This window comes from Tamandua tetradactyla, chromosome 13 (genome assembly GCF_023851605.1).
Source record: "Tamandua tetradactyla isolate mTamTet1 chromosome 13, mTamTet1.pri, whole genome shotgun sequence".
NCBI classification, from domain to species: domain Eukaryota; kingdom Metazoa; phylum Chordata; class Mammalia; order Pilosa; family Myrmecophagidae; genus Tamandua; species Tamandua tetradactyla.
In genome coordinates, this window is record NC_135339.1 from 65,675,295 (window position 1) to 65,694,912 (window position 19,618).

Genomic DNA, 19,618 nt, shown 5'->3' on the forward strand with positions numbered 1-19,618 from the left:
CAATGAGAGTCAGCCCTGGGACTTCTGCTGGCACTCTCTTTCTTCTGTGGTTGCTAAGCTGGTAGGATGAAAGCCTGGAGTTGCTAGTGGCCATCTTTATCCTTTGATAAAGCTTTGATTTATCCTTTGATTAGCCTTTGATTTGAGCTGCTGGATACAGCTGTTCTTGAACTCAGTAATTTTCATTTGCATAAAATAGTAACATTCTCTTTTTCATTTAAACCCAATCAGAGACAGATTTTCATCACTTAAAGAGAATCTAATTAATATAATATCTACTGCATGTGAATAAATACATAGACTGCATGCGAATGCATTCAAGCTTTTTCTGTCAAGGTCCAAGCAAAGTACTAAAAAAGCTTTGGTTTAGGTTGCTCCCCCAGAAGTAGACCCACTAATGTGGATTTGAATGCACATTATTTCAGAGGTGATCCCAGGAAATACAGTTAGATGAGTGGGGAAGTATGGCAGGAAAAGGAAGGATGTATTACGGAGTCAGTTAATTGTCTTGAACAACTGGAGCTCAGTCGTACCAGGGAACCCCAGGAGACAATGTAGACTATACCTCAGAGGTATTCCAAATGAGGATGAGGGGGCTGGGATATCTATCCACCAACCCTCACTTGTCATTGAGGGCTATTCCAAGGCATTAGTTCTCTGACACCCTGGCCAATGGCTAGAAAAACTCTTAGGCCATGAGTCCTAATTGTTTTGGTAAATAGTCTTTAGCTAATAAAGAATGACAAGGGGATATGGCGGCCACTGAAAGCAGCTGCTACAACTATCCTTTACTTCATCAGCTGCCACAAGTACTGGTCACTAGCCCCGTGTAAGTTAGACAGTGGAACAGCTAACTGCATCACATCACGTGTGATCTGTTTCTTATTTAAATGTCTCATCTCTCCAATACACTGTGAACTTGACACTTGACCTACAGCTCTTTCCTCCTTGCTACCCGACATGTTCCACTTAGTAGAAGTTTTTACTACGACAAACGTCCAATCAGTACCTGCTGCTTCGTTCACTTTCCTGTCCTAGAATATTCCTTGAGCCAGCCTTCCCTTCTTTTCTCTATGAAGCCAGATCTATGTCAGAGACGCAACACTTTGCAGACTGAACAATGTCATCAAGATAAATAGGTTCTGCCATGTGTTCTTTTTGAAAGGAGATAAAATGTGATTTATCAAGACATTGGAGACAGCTGCTTTTTTCCTTGGGGGCAGATGTCACAGACTTGGTATTGCTTGCCTCTTTGCCTCCTACCCTTTTTTGGTTGCCTGCTGCTTTATTGCTTGCATGCTGCAAAAGCATATGTGTGCAGCCATGGGGAAGTTGTGTAAAAATAAACACGGCATGAGGAGACCTACTCTCAGGACTGACAAAATGACAGGCAGCCCTGAGGCTGGAATTCTGAGCCTTCTACTTGAGCCAGGTATCTGTCAGGAGCTGGAGGATGCCCAGACTCAGGGATACCAGTGATCAAGCAGCATTTAGCAGGATCCCAAAGGCCCTATCTTAGAAGGAGAGGAAATCAAAGGAGAGACCTCAGAAGGGACTGGGGCCCCAAAATCTGCAGGGAGCAGAGGCCTCATTTTCCAAAGACAGGATTAAGGTTCTTTCTCATCCTGTTGGAGGACAAAAATGAAAGGAATGAAATGGGGATAGCAACTGGGTTCCCCTCAAGCCCCCATCTCAAACATGGCCAACCCCCAGATCAAGTTTTGTACACCTACCTCACTGAAATATCCATCAGTCTGTCTATCTAACATTTATCTATCTAGTTGCAGAGACAAAATTAGCAGAAATCAGTTTAGGAATGATTAAGGCCCCCATAGCGTGCAGAAGGTTCAGAGAAAGGAAGGATGGGGGTACATTAGATGGGGGGGATAGGTCTGGAGGGCTTTTTCTGACCCCTGACCCTTGCTGGCTCCTGAGCTTAAGACCTCCACCTTGCTGCCTGAACCCACGCTCAGCTATTGAGGCCACCATGCCACTGGCTTGATGCCTTGCAGCCCCTCCACAAGCCTGGGGGACATGCTGCTCAGATGCAGTCAGAGGAGAATTTTTGTACAAGACATTTATAACATGATTTTTTGGAATTCCAATAGGGCTTTCTTCTTCCTGCTGAATCCTGACAGGAGAAGTACTTTCTTTTCTTGGGATTTTGGCGCAGTCAGTCAGGGTGGAGGTGGGGGGTTGAGGGTGGGGCGGGGAGGGAAGATCTGGAAAGGATTCTATGGTCTTGACTTCTCTGTTAGGAATCCAAACCGCACTCTGAAAGCCAAACCGGTGACTGTATTAAAAGGGAGCAAGAAAAAAAAAAAAAGAAGGAAAATCCCCATTAAGGAAGCTGAGACCACAGGGCATTAAAGGCCCCTTGTAAATGTAATTCAGTTCTTTTACAGTGAGGCTCAGCTTCTGCCAGAGCCTTCAAAGCCATGCAGATGCTATCCCAGAAATATGATAAGCATAATAAGGAAGATTATACACGGGGCATGAAACAGACCTCAAGACTTAACTCATTCCTGAAAGGGGAGAAGAAAACTATCAAGCCCAGCAGCGTGAAAGCATAGAAACAGAGTCTTCTCTTCCTGCCACTCTGGGCTGGGCTGAGAAGGCGGGATGAGCAGAAAAGCATGCACCTTGGGCCCAGGAGCACTGAGCCGAGTCCTGTCTGGGCCACAGGCCCATTGTGTGGCCCTGAAGAGGATCCCACTCCACCTGGGCTCTGGGTTCTCCTCTGGGGTTGCATGGCTGCCCCCCTGGAAGTTCTAAGGTTGACTGGGGGTGGGGGGAGGGAGTGGTGGAATTGAGAGGAGATGGGGGAGTAAGGAAAGTGCATGCACTAAGAGCTTTTCAAGGGATTCTCTCACTTAATTCTCCCAACTTTAAGCAAGTACCTTTATTATCCCCATTTTGCCCTGGAGATAGAGGCTCAGAGAGGTTGGAAGACTTGTCTAAAGTCACACAGCTATGAAGTAGTTGAGTGGAAACCTGGGGTTTTGGAGCTCAGAGAGTGAGGTGTGTGGGGGGTGGGGAACGTAGGTGATGGAACCAGAGTTATTTGGGCTCAGATCAGGTAAGGCCTCCAGAGCCACGGTGAGGACTTTGGATTTTATTCTACATGTGCTGGGAGCACTATTAACTTCTACTCCACGTCAGGCCCTGGTCTGAGGTCTAGGGAACAGCCTCCTCAGGGGGCTGACTGACAAGTAAGCACTGCCTGTGCAGGGAGGGAAGGCCATTACGCAGGATGGGCAGGCAGCTCTCAGGGGCAGGTACCTATCAGATACAAATGAGCAAGAGGATGCCAGTGAAAGGATGAGTGAACCAACGAGAAGGAAGGGAAGGTGACCCTGGTCTAGAGGGCTGCAGCGAGGAAGAGCTCCTGCAACAGCAAATGTCCCTGTTCTTTAAGGGACCCTCTGTGCCCAACTCCCCTAGCTGAGCAGGGGACCACCCCAGCAGGAGGAGTGGGGTGGGGGGCTCACATTCACAAGCAGGTGGGCATCACCTGGGGGACGTCAGTCTCTGCCCCCAGTCCCCAGTCTCCTCCCTCCCACCCACAGTACCACCCAGCTTCAATGGCACCTGCTGAGACTGGGTGGTCAGCATCTGCTTCCAGAGAATGAATGATTTCAAAAAGACGAGCAATGAGGAAATGGCGAATTCTTACTGATAGAGAGAAGTACAATAAAGAAGAGACAGAAGCATGTGAGAGCAGTTAATCCCCCAGGCCAGCCACAGCTTTCAGGGCCCTCCTGAAATCCACAGGGGATTCCTTGGACCGGAGTCAGAGACTCAGGGCCCAGGAAGAGCAGAACCACCACAAACAGTACCCACTGGACAGACCCCCCACAGAGACCAGCAATCTCTGTGAATTAGGTATTTGTTCTTACAAATGGGTGGGCACCACCTACAGCATAATGAGAGGGCTAGTCCCAGGACCTCTTCCGTCTACCCGGAGTGGCCTATTCTCAGGGCCTCTTCTCTTCAAGGTGCACAGCAGCCAAACATGCTGTGGTAGTTTGGAGGCTGTAGGTACCCCAGAAAGGATCATGTTCCTTTAATCCATTCCTGTGGGTTCACGGAGTTGTGGGTGGGACCTTTCGATTAGGGTATTTCAATTGAGATGTGACCTACTCCATGTAAGGTGGGTCTTAATCCTCTTACTGGAGTCCTTTACAAGAGGATAAAACAGATGAAATTAAGTGAAGCTGACAGAAAAAGCCCCAGAGAAGCTGAGTGGAAGCCTATAACTTCCCCTATAACTCCCTATTCCCAGACTTATCTGCCACCTTGAATGCCTGCCATGCATCATCCATCCAGCACTATCTTGCTGGAAGGCCTATTATGTGTCGGGCTCTGCTCCAGAGACTGGGGATACAGCAGAGATTACAACAGATGGGGTCCCTGCTCTCAAGTTTACATTCTAACCAGGGAGGAAGGTGTGCATGGGAGGGAGATAGTGTTCTTACCCAGTGAGTAGTTTGGTTACAATTATATGCTTCCCTCTTCTAGTCTCTTAATAGAAGAGGGTAATCTGAAAGGGGGCTGATCGGAGGGTGGGAGAACTAAAGAGAGTGGTCAGGGAAGTCTCTAAAGTTCAGTAGAGCCTTTGAGGAGAAGACAGTTGTGCAAAGCTCTCGGGTAACACAGGGCTTAGCCAGTGGGAACTGTAGGAGCAAAGGCCCTGGGGCAGAAGAGACCCAGAGATGGTGGGAGACAGAAAAGGGGCTTTGTAGGAACCTTGTAAATCACAGAAGGGAGTTTGGTTCTCTCCTAAGTGTCCTTCAATCTGCCTACCCAAACCCTCTCCATCTTACAGGCTCAGCTTCCATGCTGCCTCCTCCAAGAAGCCTTTCTTGAATGCCTGCCTTTCCTTCCTTCATCAACCTTCTGTAGCCCTCTGTAGTACCCCTTCTCACCTCTCTCCCATGTTGTCCCAGAGAGTGTGTAGGTTGCATTCCTCTTCAGGGGCTCCCACTCACTTCTCAGGGGGCTCCCCTGATTCACAGCCAAAGCGTCAGCAGTGGTGTCCTCAAATATCCAGGGCAGCCCCTGGTTTGGGAGTGGCCCCTGAGGGCATGCGTGCTCCCAGCTCTCTCTCCTCAGTGTAGCCCTGAGAGCCTGCAGAGCCAGAGGGCCTTGCCTAAGAGACAAGGAAACTACAGGGGAGACCACTGAAGGGACCTGAGGCCACATTCTCCTAGAGCAGCACTCCTGCCCTGCCAACTGGGTCTGAAGACAGAAAGGAAAGGGAGATGCCATAACAAGTTACCACAAACTGGGTGCCTTAAAAGAACAGGCATGTATTTTCTGGGAGTCTGGGAGGCTAGAGTTCTTTGGGCTTCTGATGGTTCCAGGCCTGCCCTGGCTGGTGGCAGCATCAGTCCAGTCTCTGTCTCCATCTTCAAATAGCCTTTCTCCTCTGTGTGTCTGTCTCTTATCTCCCTGTGTCTTTCTCTGATAAGCACACCAGCAACTGGATTGAGGGCTCACCCTAAACCCAGGATGGTCTCCTGTTGAAATCTTTACCTTAACTGCATCTACAAAGACCCTTTTGCCCAAGTGATGGCCCATTCACAGGTTCTGGAGGGTTAGGACTAGGACACATTTTGGGGAACCACTATTCAACCCACTGCAGGGAGTTACGGGGAGAGTCTATAGGTCTCCAGGTGGAGTCTCGCATCCTAACTGGACTGCAATTGCCCTGAGCGCCGGGGTGATTTTCTGCACTCTTTGTGTCCCTGGCAAAGCCTGGGACATTCTGGGGTAATGAATGAAGGTACTGCTAGGTGGTGACTCTCAGGAGTGTGTAGAGAGAGTGAGTCAGGGGTCTCTGGAACCCTGAGAGGGGAGAAGCAAGCTGGGAGCTTCTGAGGGCCCCAGTGAATGGGCCAGGGGTAGGGGAAGGGTCCTCTCTGGCTCTGCTGGCTGATGTGAAATCCAGGGAAAATGACCAATGTCCCAGACCAACGAGAAGAAAGGTGGGAGGGTTGCTAGAACTCCCCACCCCTACGCCATGCTCATAAAGTGACAGGACATAGGCAATGCCAGTGGAGAGGAAGTCTCCCGAGTCTTCCACTCCTACAGCTGCTCTCTGAAGTCTCAGGGTGGGGCATGGTCACCACAGGTATAAAGTGAGCCAGGCTAACAGATAAGTCCTTTGTCCACCTTCCCTAATCAGGTGCCTTGAACCTTCATATTTGCTGAGACAGAAACTTTTAAGTAAAGGGCCTTAGGCATAGGAGGTCAAAGAGAACATAATGCATGAGACCTCTAATAGCTTGTCCTGCCCCATGAAAAACAAATAAACAGTAGTTTAAAGGCAGCATATCATGGGGTTTGCTATGATGGGCCTTAAGAATACCCCACTCTAAAAACAAGCAATCTTGTAGGACTACAGGATCAGAATTTAATTTCTTTAACTTAAGATCTTGGTTAAGAGCTATAAACCTCTCCCTGGAGAATAGCACAGGGAGTCTTATTATCCATTCACACCTGAGAATAAACAGGGTCTGGTCACAGGGGAGAGCCCAGAGGCCTTGATGGAAGGGGACATGATGGGGAGAGGGGAGAAGAATGGAGAAAAAGGGTCAAATCAGCCTTTGCTGGCTGCTCGGTCTTCTTGCATGCTGGCCCAGCCCTTGAAGTTCAGCTGCATTGCATGTCTGCATGGCCTCCCAGCCTTCACTGGGTTAGCCCTGCCCAGAGTCTGAGCTGCTGGTGGGCAGGCCCCTGCCTGCCTCTCTAGTGCTACCCCTGCAGGAACTAATATGCCGCCTTTGACCTGCTACAGCCTGGGACCGCAGGCCACCTGCTTGTTTACTGCAACTGAGATGACATCTCAGCTTGCCATCTGCAGCCTGGAGCCTCGCTCAGATGACACCCTGCTACCGAACTCTGCTTCGCACCTGTAAGGCCTGGCCTTCTGACCCTTCACTTGGACCGACAGATTTCAGGGGTCATTTGGGTGGGGGGGAGGGGTGTGGCCTAGAAACTGTGGCTGGGAGCAGTGGGCACATGCAGGTTCTGGAAGGACATGGTCCAGATGGGGAAGGTCAGCAGCCCAGGGGTCCTGATTCCATGCCCTGCGTTCTGGCTACCACACATCTCTCTCTTAGATTCACACCAGGACCCGGCCTCTGGTTGAAGTTTAGCATAGCAGGCATTTGGGTTTTTGACTGTTTCCCTTTATTTATTATTATCATTATTATTATTATTTGCATGGGAAGGCACCGGGAACTGAACCCGGGTCTCTGGCATGGCAGGCGAGAATTCTGTCACTGAACCACCGTTGCACCGCCCTAGTCTTTATTTTTAGTACATGCTCTAATTTATCTTTTGGGGAACAACCTCTCTGCCCCTGTGAATTCAGAGGGGCTGATCTCAACCCCCACAACAGGAGTAATTAATCTGTATGTTACTCAAGATGGTCCAGTTGAGAATCAGCCTAGGACTTTGTTGGAATTACTGGGAAGAGAGGTGCTCCCTTTCTACTGGGGCAATTTTAACTGTAGGCCCCAAGCTACTAAGGGACATGTCTATGCATCTCCCCACAAGTTTGAGGAAGTCTGCCTGAGAATGACATTACAGAGAAGAAAGCAAAGCTGAGAGCTGGCGAGCCATAAGATATGGTCCCTGTGGTGGCTGAATCGCATCTCCCCAAAAGGATAGGTTGGAGTCTTAACCCCCAGGACCTGTGAATGTGACCTTATTTGGAAATAGGGTCTTTGCAGATGTAATCAAGTTAAGCTAAGGTCACAGCGAGTTAAGGTGGGCCATAATCTAATACGGCTACTGTTCTTACAAGAAGAGAAGAGATACAGACACAGTGGGAAGGCCAGTGATAACGGAAGCAGAGGTTGGAATTTACGCAGCTACATGCCACGGCACATCAAGGATTACCAGCAACCACCAGAACCTGGGAAAAGGCAAAGGAGGATTCAGCTCCGACAGTCTCTGGAGCATGCATGGTCCTGTTAGCACCTTGATTTCAAAATTCCAGCCTCTGGAACTGTTTTGAGTCACAAGTTTTGTGCTACTTTGTAATGGCAGCCCTTGAAAAGCAAAGCAGTCACCTGGGACCAGCCATGCCTGAACCATTACCCCTGAGGTTTTCATTATGTGACCCCCATAAATTTCCCTTTTTTTCCTTAAGCCAGATTGCAATGGGGCTGTTTCTTGTAACCAGGAGAGCCCTGGTGATTAGTATGGCTCTGCCATTCACTATTGAGTGACATAGAGGTAAGTCACAACCTGTCTGAATCTCATTTTACCAAACCACAAAATAATAATGTCTATCTCAAAGGACTATTGTGAGAAGACAATGAACCAGTGTATAAAAGCATTTACCACACATCCCAGCTTGCAGTAAATGTTGAACGAGCATAATCTCTTATTAGTTAACAATACCGGATCAAGGAGGCGGGGGTAGGGGATCTACGACCTGGCTCTGTCTGTCTCCTCACTGGTCACAGGGAATCCAAACATCATCATGTTCCCAGGTACAGGACCCAGTCTATCTACCTGGCTTCCCCACCTAAAGTCAAACACAAACTGTCCCCTGGCTATAGTAACCTTCCTGATTCAGCCCCTTGTGCAGTTCCCACTTCGACTCTGAGGGACGCTCCTCCCTCAGCCCAATTCAAAGAGCCAGAATATGACACACTAAAGAGATGGCTGAACATTTCCCACATCCACCCACCTTGGGGCATTTTAGAATGAGTCCCATAGGAGGCTCCCCACTCAGGCACTCCCCACCCCATCCCACACTCAGAGAAACAGACTCACAAAAATCCACTGGGGTTTCACCATAGATTAAAACCTTCATTCTTTTGCAGCTGCAGCCTGCTTACAGTAAGAATCATGTAGCAGGGAAAAATTTTCTTCTCCCAAATTCTGCTTGAAGGTTCTCAAGCCCAATTACACAGAGCCAGGCCTGAAGAAACAAGTTTTCTTTTCCCCTGTCTGCAGTGGGGGGTGGGGGGTGGGGGTCAGATGGGATTTACAGGTGTTACTTTTCCCCTGTCTGCAATGGGGTCACATGGGATTTACAGGTGTTACTTTTCCCCTGTCTGCAGTGGGGTCACATGGGATTTACAGGTGTTTGCTAGAGAGAAAGCACCTGGTCCACAGACATGAGTGGCACGAATACATTTTTCCTGATTCAATTCGGATGGAAGACTTTTTGAACATGCATATTAAGTTGTGGGAACAGAACAACAATACGTTTCTTTCTTTTAAAGCTTTTACTGAGGTACAAACACACACGCAGAAAAGTACACATGCACACGTGAACTCAACGGATTTTCGCAAACCAAAACACCCACGTAACCAGCAGGTAGATCAAGCAACGGAACATAATCTGCACTCCAGAAGCCATTTACCACACAGCAACAGTTTTTAAAAGAGTAGACAAGTTTCTCAGATTTCTGTAATGATACGTATGTTACAACTCTAGAATGACTCAGTATTATCTATAGCAGAGAAGGGGCACTAATTAGAGTTATAGTTACTTTTATTTTCTCAAGGTTCATTAAAAAAAAGCATGCACTATCAATAACCAAAAGAATGAAAAATACATGCATTATCAATAACCTATGCTCTATACAAAAAATTAATTCAAATTCGATCAAAGACCTAAATTTAAGAACCTGTACCATGAACTCCTAACGAAAATAGAGGGAAACATCTTCAAGACCCAGTAATAGGAGGTAGCTTCTTAAACTTTTCACCCAAAGCATAAGCAACGAAAGGAAAAATAGATAAATGGGAATTCCTCAAGATCAAATGCTTCTGTGCCTCAAGGCTTTGATAAAAAAGGTGAAGAGGCAGCCAATCCAATAGGAGAAAATATTTGGAAACCACATATCGGAAAAAGTTTTGATATGCTGTATATTAAAGAAACCATATAACTCAACAACAAAAGAACAAACAACCCAATTATAAAATGGGCAAATAGACGTTCTTCAGAAGAACAAATAAAAATGGCTAAAAAGCACGAGATGCTCATCTTCATTGGCTATAAGGGAAATGCAAATCAAGACTACAATGAGATACCACCTCGCACCTATAAGAATGGCTGCTATTAAACAAACAAGAAACTACATATGTTGGAGAGGATGTAGCAAAATTGTAATACTTATTCACTGCTGGTAGAAATGTATAATGATATAGCCACTGTGGAAAACAGTTTGTTGATTCCTCAGAAAACTAAATATTGAGTTGCCCCTATGTCCTGGAAATACCAATACTCAGTATATCCCCAGAAGAGCTGAAAGCAGAGACATGAACAGACGTTTGCACACTGATGTTTACAGTATTACTCACAATCACCAAAAGATGGAAACAATCCAAATGCCCATCAACAGACGAGTGGATAAACAAAATGTGGTGTATACATACAATGAAAAAATATTTTTTAATATATTTTTTTAATTGTGAAAAATATCATATATACAAAAAAGCAAAGCACACCACAACAATTAGTTGTAGAACAGAATTCAGAGTTTGGTATGGGTTACAATTACATAATTTTACATATTTACTTGTAGCTGTTCCAAGACACTGGAGACTAAAATAAATATCACGATAATGACTCAGTAATCATGTTCATTTGTTAAATCTTATCTTCTCTGTTAAAACTCCACTGTCTCCTTTGATCTTTCTTCAATATTTAGGGGTATTTGGGCTATGCCCATTCTAACTTTTTCATGTTGAAAAGGGCTGTTGATAAAATGGGATGGAGAGTAGAACTAGATATTCAGAAGAGGCTGGCCCCTCTGTGTTCATACAGAGAATATTATGCAGCAATAAGACAAAATGAGGTCCTGAAGCATATGACAACATAGGTGGACCTTGAGGATCTACTACTGAATGAAATAAGCCAGACACAAATGAATAGATCCTATATGAGTTCACTAATATGACCGTGGTAAAGGTAAACTCAGAGGCTTATAATGTAGAATATAGACGAACTAGAGATACACAGAAGCTAATGTGATGGTTGGGTTCAGGTGGCAACGTGGCCAGGTGATGTCTGGTCAGGCAAGCACTGGCCTAACCATTATTGCAAGGATATTTCCTGGCTGGTTGATAAACCAGAAGGCTGGTTTATTAAATCATCAATCAGTTGATGACATCTGTGACTGATTATACCTATGATCAACTAAGGGTGTGTCTTCCACGAACAAGAGAATCCAATCAGTTGGATTTAATTCAATTAGTTGAAGACTTTTTTTTTTTTATTAATTAAAAAAAGAATTAACAAAACAATTAGAAATCATTCCAATCTACATGTACAATCAGTAATTCTTAATAACATCACATAGTTGCATATTCATCATTTCTTAGTACATTTGCATCGATTTAGAAAAAGAAATAAAAAGACAACAGAATAAGAATTAAAACAATAATAGAAAGAAAAAAAAACAAAAAAAACAAAAACAAAAAACCTATACCTCACATGCAGCTTCATTCAGTGTTTTAACATAATTGCATTACAATTGGGTAGTATTGTGCTGTCCATTTCTGAGTTTTTATATCCAGTCCCGTTGTACAGTCTGTATCCCTTCATCTCCAATTATCCCTTCTCTTTTTTTTTTTTTTTAATTAACGGAAAAAAAGAAATTAACCCAACATTTAGAGATCATACCATTCTACACATGCAATCATTAATTCTTAACATCATCACATAGATGCATGATCATCATTTCTTAGTACATTTGCATTGGTTTAGAAGAACTAGCAACATAACCGAAAAAGATATAGAATGTTAATATAGAGAAAAAAATAAAAGTAATAATAGTAAAATCAAAACAAAACAACACAAAACAAAACAAAAACCTATAGCTCAGATGCAGCTTCATTCAGTGTTTTAACATGATTACTTTACAATTAGGTATTATTGTGCTGTCCATTTTTGAGTTTTTGTATCTAGTCCTGTTGCACAGTCTGTATCCCTTCAGCTTCAATTACCCATTGTCTTACCCTGTTTCTAACTCCTGCTGAACTCTGTTACCAATGACATATTTCAAGTTTATTCTCGAATGTCCGTTCACATCAGTGGGACCATACAGTATTTGTCCTTTAGTTTTTGGCTGGATTCACTCAGCATAATATTCTCTAGGTCCATCCATGTTATTACATGGTTCATAAGTTTATCTTGTCTTAAAGCTGCATAATATTCCATCGTATGTATATACCACAGTTTGTTTAGCCACTCTTCTGTTGATGGAGATTTTGGCTGTTTCCATCTCTTTGCAATTGTAAATAATGCTGCTATAAACATTGGTGTGCAAATGTCCGTTTGTGTCTTTGCCCTTAAGTCCTTTGAGTAGATACCTAGCAATGGTATTGCTGGGTCGTATGGCAATTCTATATTCAGCTTTTTGAGGAACCGCCAAACTGCCTTCCACAGTGGTTGCACCCTTTGACATTCCCACCAACAGTGGATAAGTGTGCCTCTTTCTCCGCATCCTCTCCAGCACTTGTCATTTTCTGTTTTGTTGATAATGGCCATTCTGGTGGGTGTGAGATGATATCTCATTGTGGTTTTGATTTGCATTTCTCTAATGGCCAGGGACATTGAGCATCTCTTCATGTGCCTCTTGGCCATCCGTATTTCCTCTTCTGAGAGGTGTCTGTTCAAGTCTTTTTCCCATTTTGTAATTGGGTTGGCTGTCTTTTTGTTGTTGAGATGAACAATCTCTTTATAAATTCTGGATACTAGACCTTTATCTGATATATCATTTCCAAATATTGTCTCCCATTGTGAAGGCTGTCTTTCTACTTTCTTGATGAAGTTCTTTGATGCACAAAAGTGTTTAATTTTGAGGAGTTCCCATTTATTTATTTCCTTCTTCAGTGCTCTTGCTTTAGGTTTGAGGTCCATAAAACCGCCTCCAGTTGTAGGATCCATAAGATATCTCCCAACATTTTCCTCTAACTGTTTTATGGTCTTAGACCTAATGTTTAGATCTTTGATCCATTTTGAGTTAACTTTTGTATAGGGTGTGAGAGATGGGTCTTCTTTCATTCTTTTGCATATGGATATCCAGTTCTCTAGGCACCATTTATTGAAGAGACTGCTCTGTCCCAGGTGAGTTGGCTTGACTGCCTTATCAAAGATCAAATGTCCATAGATGAGAGGGTCTATATCTGAGCACTCTATTCGATTCCATTGGTCGATATATCTATCTTTATGCCAATACCATGCTGTTTTGACCACTGTGGCTTCATAATATGCCTTAAAGTCAGGCAGCGCGAGACCTCCAGCTTCGTTTTTTTTCCTCAAGATGTTTTTAGCAATTCGGGGCACCCTGCCCTTCCAGATAAATTTGCTTATTGGTTTTTCTATTTCTGAAAAATAAGTTGTTGGGATTTTGATTGGTATTGCATTGAATCTGTAAATCAATTTAGGTAGGATTGACATCTTAACTATATTTAGTCTTCCAATCCATGAACACGGTATGCCCTTCCATCTATTTAGGTCTTCTGTGATTTCTTTTAGCAGTTTTTTGTAGTTTTCTTTATATAGGTTTTTTGTCTCTTTAGTTAAATTTATTCCTAGGTATTTTATTCTTTTAGTTGCAATTGTAAATGGGATTCGTTTCTTGATTTCCCCCTCAGCTTGTTCATTACTAGTGTATAGAAATGCTACAGATTTTTGAATGTTGATCTTGTAACCTGCTACTTTGCTGTACTCATTTATTAGCTCTAGTAGTTTTGTTGTGGATTTTTCCGGGTTTTCGACGTATAGTATCATATCGTCTGCAAACAGTGATAGTTTTACTTCTTCCTTTCCAATTTTGATGCCTTGTATTTCTTTTTCTTGTCTAATTGCTCTGGCTAGAACCTCCAACACAATGTTGAATAATAGTGGTGATAGTGGACATCCTTGTCTTGTTCCTGATCTTAGGGGGAAAGTTTTCAATTTTTCCCCATTGAGGATGATATTAGCTGTGGGTTTTTCATATATTCCCTCTATCATTTTAAGGAAGTTCCCTTGTATTCCTATCTTTTGAAGTGTTTTCAACAGGAAAGGATGTTGAATCTTGTCGAATGCCTTCTCTGCATCAATTGAGATGATCATGTGATTTTTCTGCTTTGATTTGTTGATATGGTGTATTACATTAATTGATTTTCTTATGTTGAACCATCCTTGCATACCTGGGATGAATCCTACTTGGTCATGATGTATAATTCTTTTAATGTGTTGTTGGATACGATTTGCTAGAATTTTATTGAGGATTTTTGCATCTGTATTCATTAGAGAGATTGGTCTGTAGTTTTCTTTTTTTGTAATATCTTTGCCTGGTTTTGGTATGAGGGTGATGTTGGCTTCATAGAATGAATTAGGTAGTTTTCCCTCCACTTCGATTTTTTTGAAGAGTTTGAAGAGAATTGGTACTAATTCTTTCTGGAACGTTTGGTAGAATTCACATGTGAAGCCATCTGGTCCTGGACTTTTCTTTTTAGGAAGCTTTTGAATGACTAATTCAATTTCTTTACTTGTGATTGGTTTGTTGAGGTCATCTATGTCTTCTTGAGTCAAAGTTGGTTGTTCATGTCTTTCCAGGAACCCGTCCATTTCCTCTAAATTGTTGTATTTATTAGCGTAAAGTTGTTCATAGTATCCTGTTATTACCTCCTTTATTTCTGTGAGGTCAGTAGTTATGTCTCCTCTTCCATTTCTGATCTTATTTATTTTCATCCTCTCTCTTCTTCTTTTTGTCAATCTTGCTAAGGGCCCATCAATCTTGTTGATTTTCTCATAGAACCAACTTCTGGCCTTATTGATTTTCTCTATTGTTTTCATGTTTTCAATTTCATTTATTTGTGCTCTAATCTTTGTTATTTCTTTCCTTTTGCTTGCTTTGGGGTTAGCTTGCTGTTCTTTCTCCAGTTCTTCCAAATGGATAGTTAATTCCTGAATTTTTGCCTTTTCTTCTTTTCTGATATAGGCATTTAGAGCAATAAATTTCCCTCTTAGCACTGCCTTTGCTGCGTCTCATAAGTTTTGATATGTTGTGTGTTCATTTTCATTCGCCTCGAGGTATTTGCTAATTTCTCTTGCAATTTCTTCTTTGACCCAGTCGTTGTTTAGGAGTGTGTTGTTGAGCCTCCACGTATTTGTGAATTTTCTGGCACTCTGCCTATTATTGATTTCCAACATCATTCCTTTATGGTCCGAGAAAGTGTTGTGTAAGATTTCAATCTTTTTAAATTTGTTAAGACTTGCTTTGTGACCCAGCATATGGTCTATCTTTGAGAATGATCCATGAGCACTTGAGAAAAAGGTGTATCCTGCTGTTGTGGGATGTAATGTCCTATAAATGTCTATTAAGTCTAGTTCATTTATAGTAATATTCAGATTCTCTATTTCTTTGTTGATCCTCTGTCTAGATGTTCTGTCCCTTGATGAGAGTGGTGAGTTGAAGTCTCCAACTATTATGGTATATGAGTCTATTTCCCTTTTCAGTGTTTGCAGTATATTCCTCACGTATTTTGGGGCATTCTGATTCGGTGCGTAAATATTTATGATTGTTATGTCTTCTTGTTTAATTGTTCCTTTTATTAGTATATAGTGTCCTTCTTTGTCTCTTTTAACTGTTTTACATTTGAAGTCTAATTTATTGGATATTAGTATAGCCACTCCTGCTCTTTTCTGGTTGTTATTTGCATGAAATATCTTTTCCCAACCTTTCACTTTCAACCTATGTTTATCTTTGGGTCTAAGATGTGTTTCCTGTAGACAGCATATCGAAGGATCCTGTTTTTTAATCCATTCTGTCAATCTATGTCTTTTGATTGGGGAATTCAGTCCATTGACATTTAGTGTTATTACTGTTTGGATAATATTTTCCTCTAACATTTTGCCTTTTGTATTATATATATCATATCTGATTTTCCTTCTTTCTACACTCTTTTCCATATCTCTCTCTTCTGTCTTTTTGTATCTGACTCTAGTGCTCCCTTTAGTATTTCTTGCAGAGCTGGTCTCTTGGTCACAAATTCTTTCAGTGACTTTTTGTCTGAGAATGTTTTAATTTCTCCCTCATTTTTGAAGGATAATTTTGCTGGATAAAGGAGTCTTGGTTGGCAGTTTTTCTCTTTTAGTATTTTAAATATATCATCCCACTGTCTTCTAGCTTCCATGGTTTCTGCTGAGAAATCTACACAAAGTCTTATTGGGTTTCCCTTGTATGTAATGGATTGTTTTTCTCTTGCTGCTTTCAAGATCTTCTCTTTCTCTTTGACCTCTGACATTCTAACTAGTAAGTGTCTTGGAGAACGCCTATTTGGGTCTAATCTCTTTGGGGTGCGCTGCACTTCTTGGATCTGTAATTTTAGGTCTTTCATAAGAGTTGGGAAATTTTCAGTGATAATTTCTTCCATTAGTTTTTCTCCTCCTTTTCCCTTCTCTTCTCCTTCTGGGACACCCACAACACGTATATTTGTGCGCTTCATATTGTCCTTGAGTTCCCTGATACCCTGTTCAAATTTTTCCATTCTTTTCCCTATAGTTTCTGTTTCTTTTTGGAATTCAGATGTTCCATCCTCCAAATCACTAATTCTATCTTCTGTCTCTTTAAATCTATCATTGTAGCTATCCATTATTTTTTCTATGTTTGCTACTTTATCCTTCACTTCCATAAGTTCTGCGATTTGTTTTTTCAGTTTTTCTATTTCTTCTTTATGTTCAGCCAATGTCCTCTTCATGTCCTCCCTCAATTTATCGATTTCATTTTTGAAGAGGTTTTCCATTTCTGTTCGTATATTCAGCATTAGTTGTCTCAGCTCTTGTGTCTCATTTGAGCTATTGGTTTGTTCCTTTGACTGAGCCATATTCTCAATCTTTTGAGCGTGGACAGTTATCTTCTGCTGCTGGCGTCTGGGCATTTATTCAGATTTCTCTTGGTGTTGGACCCAGCAAGGTTGTAATATTTTTCTGTGAAATCTCTGGGTTCTTTTTTTCTTATCCTGCCCAGTAGGTGGCGCTCGTGGCACACGTTTGTCTGCGGGTCCCACCAGTAAAAGGTGCTGTGGGACCTTAAACTTTGGAAAACTTTCACCGTCCTGGGGGTTCGCTAGCCGAAGCGGCTTGAGCCGGCCCGGGGTCCGAACGCAGGGAGGGTTGCTGGTCGCCGCAGCCAGGGAAAGAGCCCGTCCGAATTTCCTAGTCGGCCCTGGGCAACAAGCGTGGCGGGAGGGCGCCAGTGGCAGCGGCCCGCCCGAGAGAGTGCACATTCCCCGGGAGTCACGGGGTCACCGTTCTCCGCGGCCTGGGGGTTTCCGATCCAATTCTCTCAGTTGGTCCGGGGGCTGCGCGTGGTGTGGGCGCCAGTCGCCTTGGTTTCAGGGGACCACCTCTCCAATTCTCCCAGCCGGCCCGGGAAGGGGGAAGGGAGTAACTCCGGCCGCTTGCCACCCCGCCCGGTAAGGCCCGCGCGCCTCGGCGATCTCACCCGAGCTGCTTCTCTCAGCCAGCCAGCCGTTCCAGGATGGGGTACGCTGTCTTTTTTATCTCTGTTGTGGCTTTGGGCGCTTTCTGTATCGTTTCTACTCCCCTAGTAGGTGTCCTGGAGAAGAAACTAAGATCCGCGCGTCTTACTAAGCCGCCATCTTCCAGGAAGTCCAGTTGAAGACTTTTAAGGGAGAATTTTCACTGTCTCTTTAGCCAGCAAGCCTCTCCTGTGGAGTCTGTCTAGACCTTCATAGGAGTTGCCAGCCTTGCAGTCTGCCCAAAGGATTTTGGACTCTTGTGTCCCTACCATTGCATGAATCATTTTTATAAATCTCATATTTACAGATACATCCTGTTGGTTCTGTTTCTCTAGAAAACCCTAATACACTAGAGATGGGTGACTGGTTACCTAATGAAGTTGACCTTAAATGTATGGGAATGGATAGAAGGGATGGAATTTCATTAATTGGTTTATAAGTAATATTGCCATATTGAAGGTGAATATGATTGAAAGGGATTGTATAGGTCATGCATCGCACTGATTTACACTATAAACATAAATAAGTTCTTGCATGAACTCCTTCAAAGGTATGAATCTTGTACAAAGAGTCCATAATAGAGGAGTATAAGGGGAAAATTACTATTGCATGCTATGGCTTATAGTTAACAAGAAGACATCAACAGTACCACAGTAATACCAGGGGTAAATAATTGGGGGTGGGGAGGGAGGGACAAGAGTTAAGGGGAGGTTTAAATTTGCTATTTGGTGAGGGTTTATCTGTTATTTTTGTCTTTGGACTAATGAAAATGGCCTAAAATTGAGAGTTCTGATGACTGTACAACTAAGTGACAATACTGTAAGACATGGATTCTTTATTTGGACATTATTTATGATGCTCAATGGATAGAGGTGGCCGAAGGGTATGCTGGCTGAGAAGCAGAAAGGCAAACTGTGGGTATACATATGATGGACTGTTGTGCAGCTACAGAAAGGAACGAAGTTGTGGGGCATGCAAGGAAATGAATGAATCTTGGGGACACTACGTTGTGCAAAATAGCCAGAAACAAAAGAACAAATATTGTGCGGTCTCTTTTAGAAAATACTTAAAAGGAAATTGGGGCCTAGATTGTAAGTTCTTAAAGCAGTCACACTTAGTCCAGAGTTGTAAGTGTATTTCTAGATTTTGAGAGGCTGTACTATATCTGGATAACCTGGTAATTTCCCTGGAATTTTGGGCACCTGTGTGACACCTTAGACTCAGAGTTGGAGCTCTACAATTCTGGAAGTCAGCATTGCTGCATATAACAACTGTTAAAGAAACCAAAAAAGAGATCAGGCTTCAATCAGAGATAAGAACGAAGCAATCAGATTGGTACTAAGGTAACTCAGACTACAGGGCAAAGAATGACATTGTCTGTATTACAGAGCTTTACCTACTGTATGAAAGAGAAGAAAGGCTTATTTTGTATAAAATGCAAGTTTTCTGTAACACAATCTAACTCAATCTGCCTCAATAGCTAATTTTAGTAACCCAAACACAAGGGGCCCAGAATAGGAATGAGGACTTGTAATTCTGTATAGCTTAATATTATAACTGGATATCTCCCAGGAGCTGTTGGGTAGATCATTAAAAAGTATTGGCAAAGTCCTCTGAAGGACTGAAGAAAAAATATGGAACTATTAAGCTTTCCCACCTGGGAAACCCCTGATACTCTCTCAAACATTAAGGACTCCCACCTTAATAGGCCAAGCCGTTGATCATCTTTTTAAACATTTTTAAGAAATTCTGAAATACAACATATATACAAAGCAAAGAAAGAAAAAGCAATAATTTTCAAAGCATACTTCAACACGTAGTTACAGAACAGATTTCAGAGTTTGTTATGTGTTATCATTCCACTATTTCAGATTTTTCTTTCCAGCTGCTCCAAAACACTAGAGGCTAGAGGAATATTAATATAGTGATTCAGCACTACAAATGTTATTTGTTAATCCTATTTTCTCTATTATACTTCCTCCTTCTCCTTTGATTCTTCTCCCAATCTATAGGGATCTTTAGGCAATGCCTGTTCTGACTTTTTCATGTTGAGAATGGGTGTCGACACTAAAGGATAGGGGGATGTAATTAATTGATAATCTCGGAG

The 19,618-nt window shown here is 42.8% G+C and overlaps 1 protein-coding gene across 5 annotated transcripts in view; it reads right to left on the minus strand.

Annotated features, from left to right (window-relative positions):
* Positions 1-19,618, minus strand: part of SH3PXD2A (SH3 and PX domains 2A) — a 269,266-nt gene that overhangs the window by 119,042 nt on the left and 130,606 nt on the right. The window lies entirely within an intron of this gene.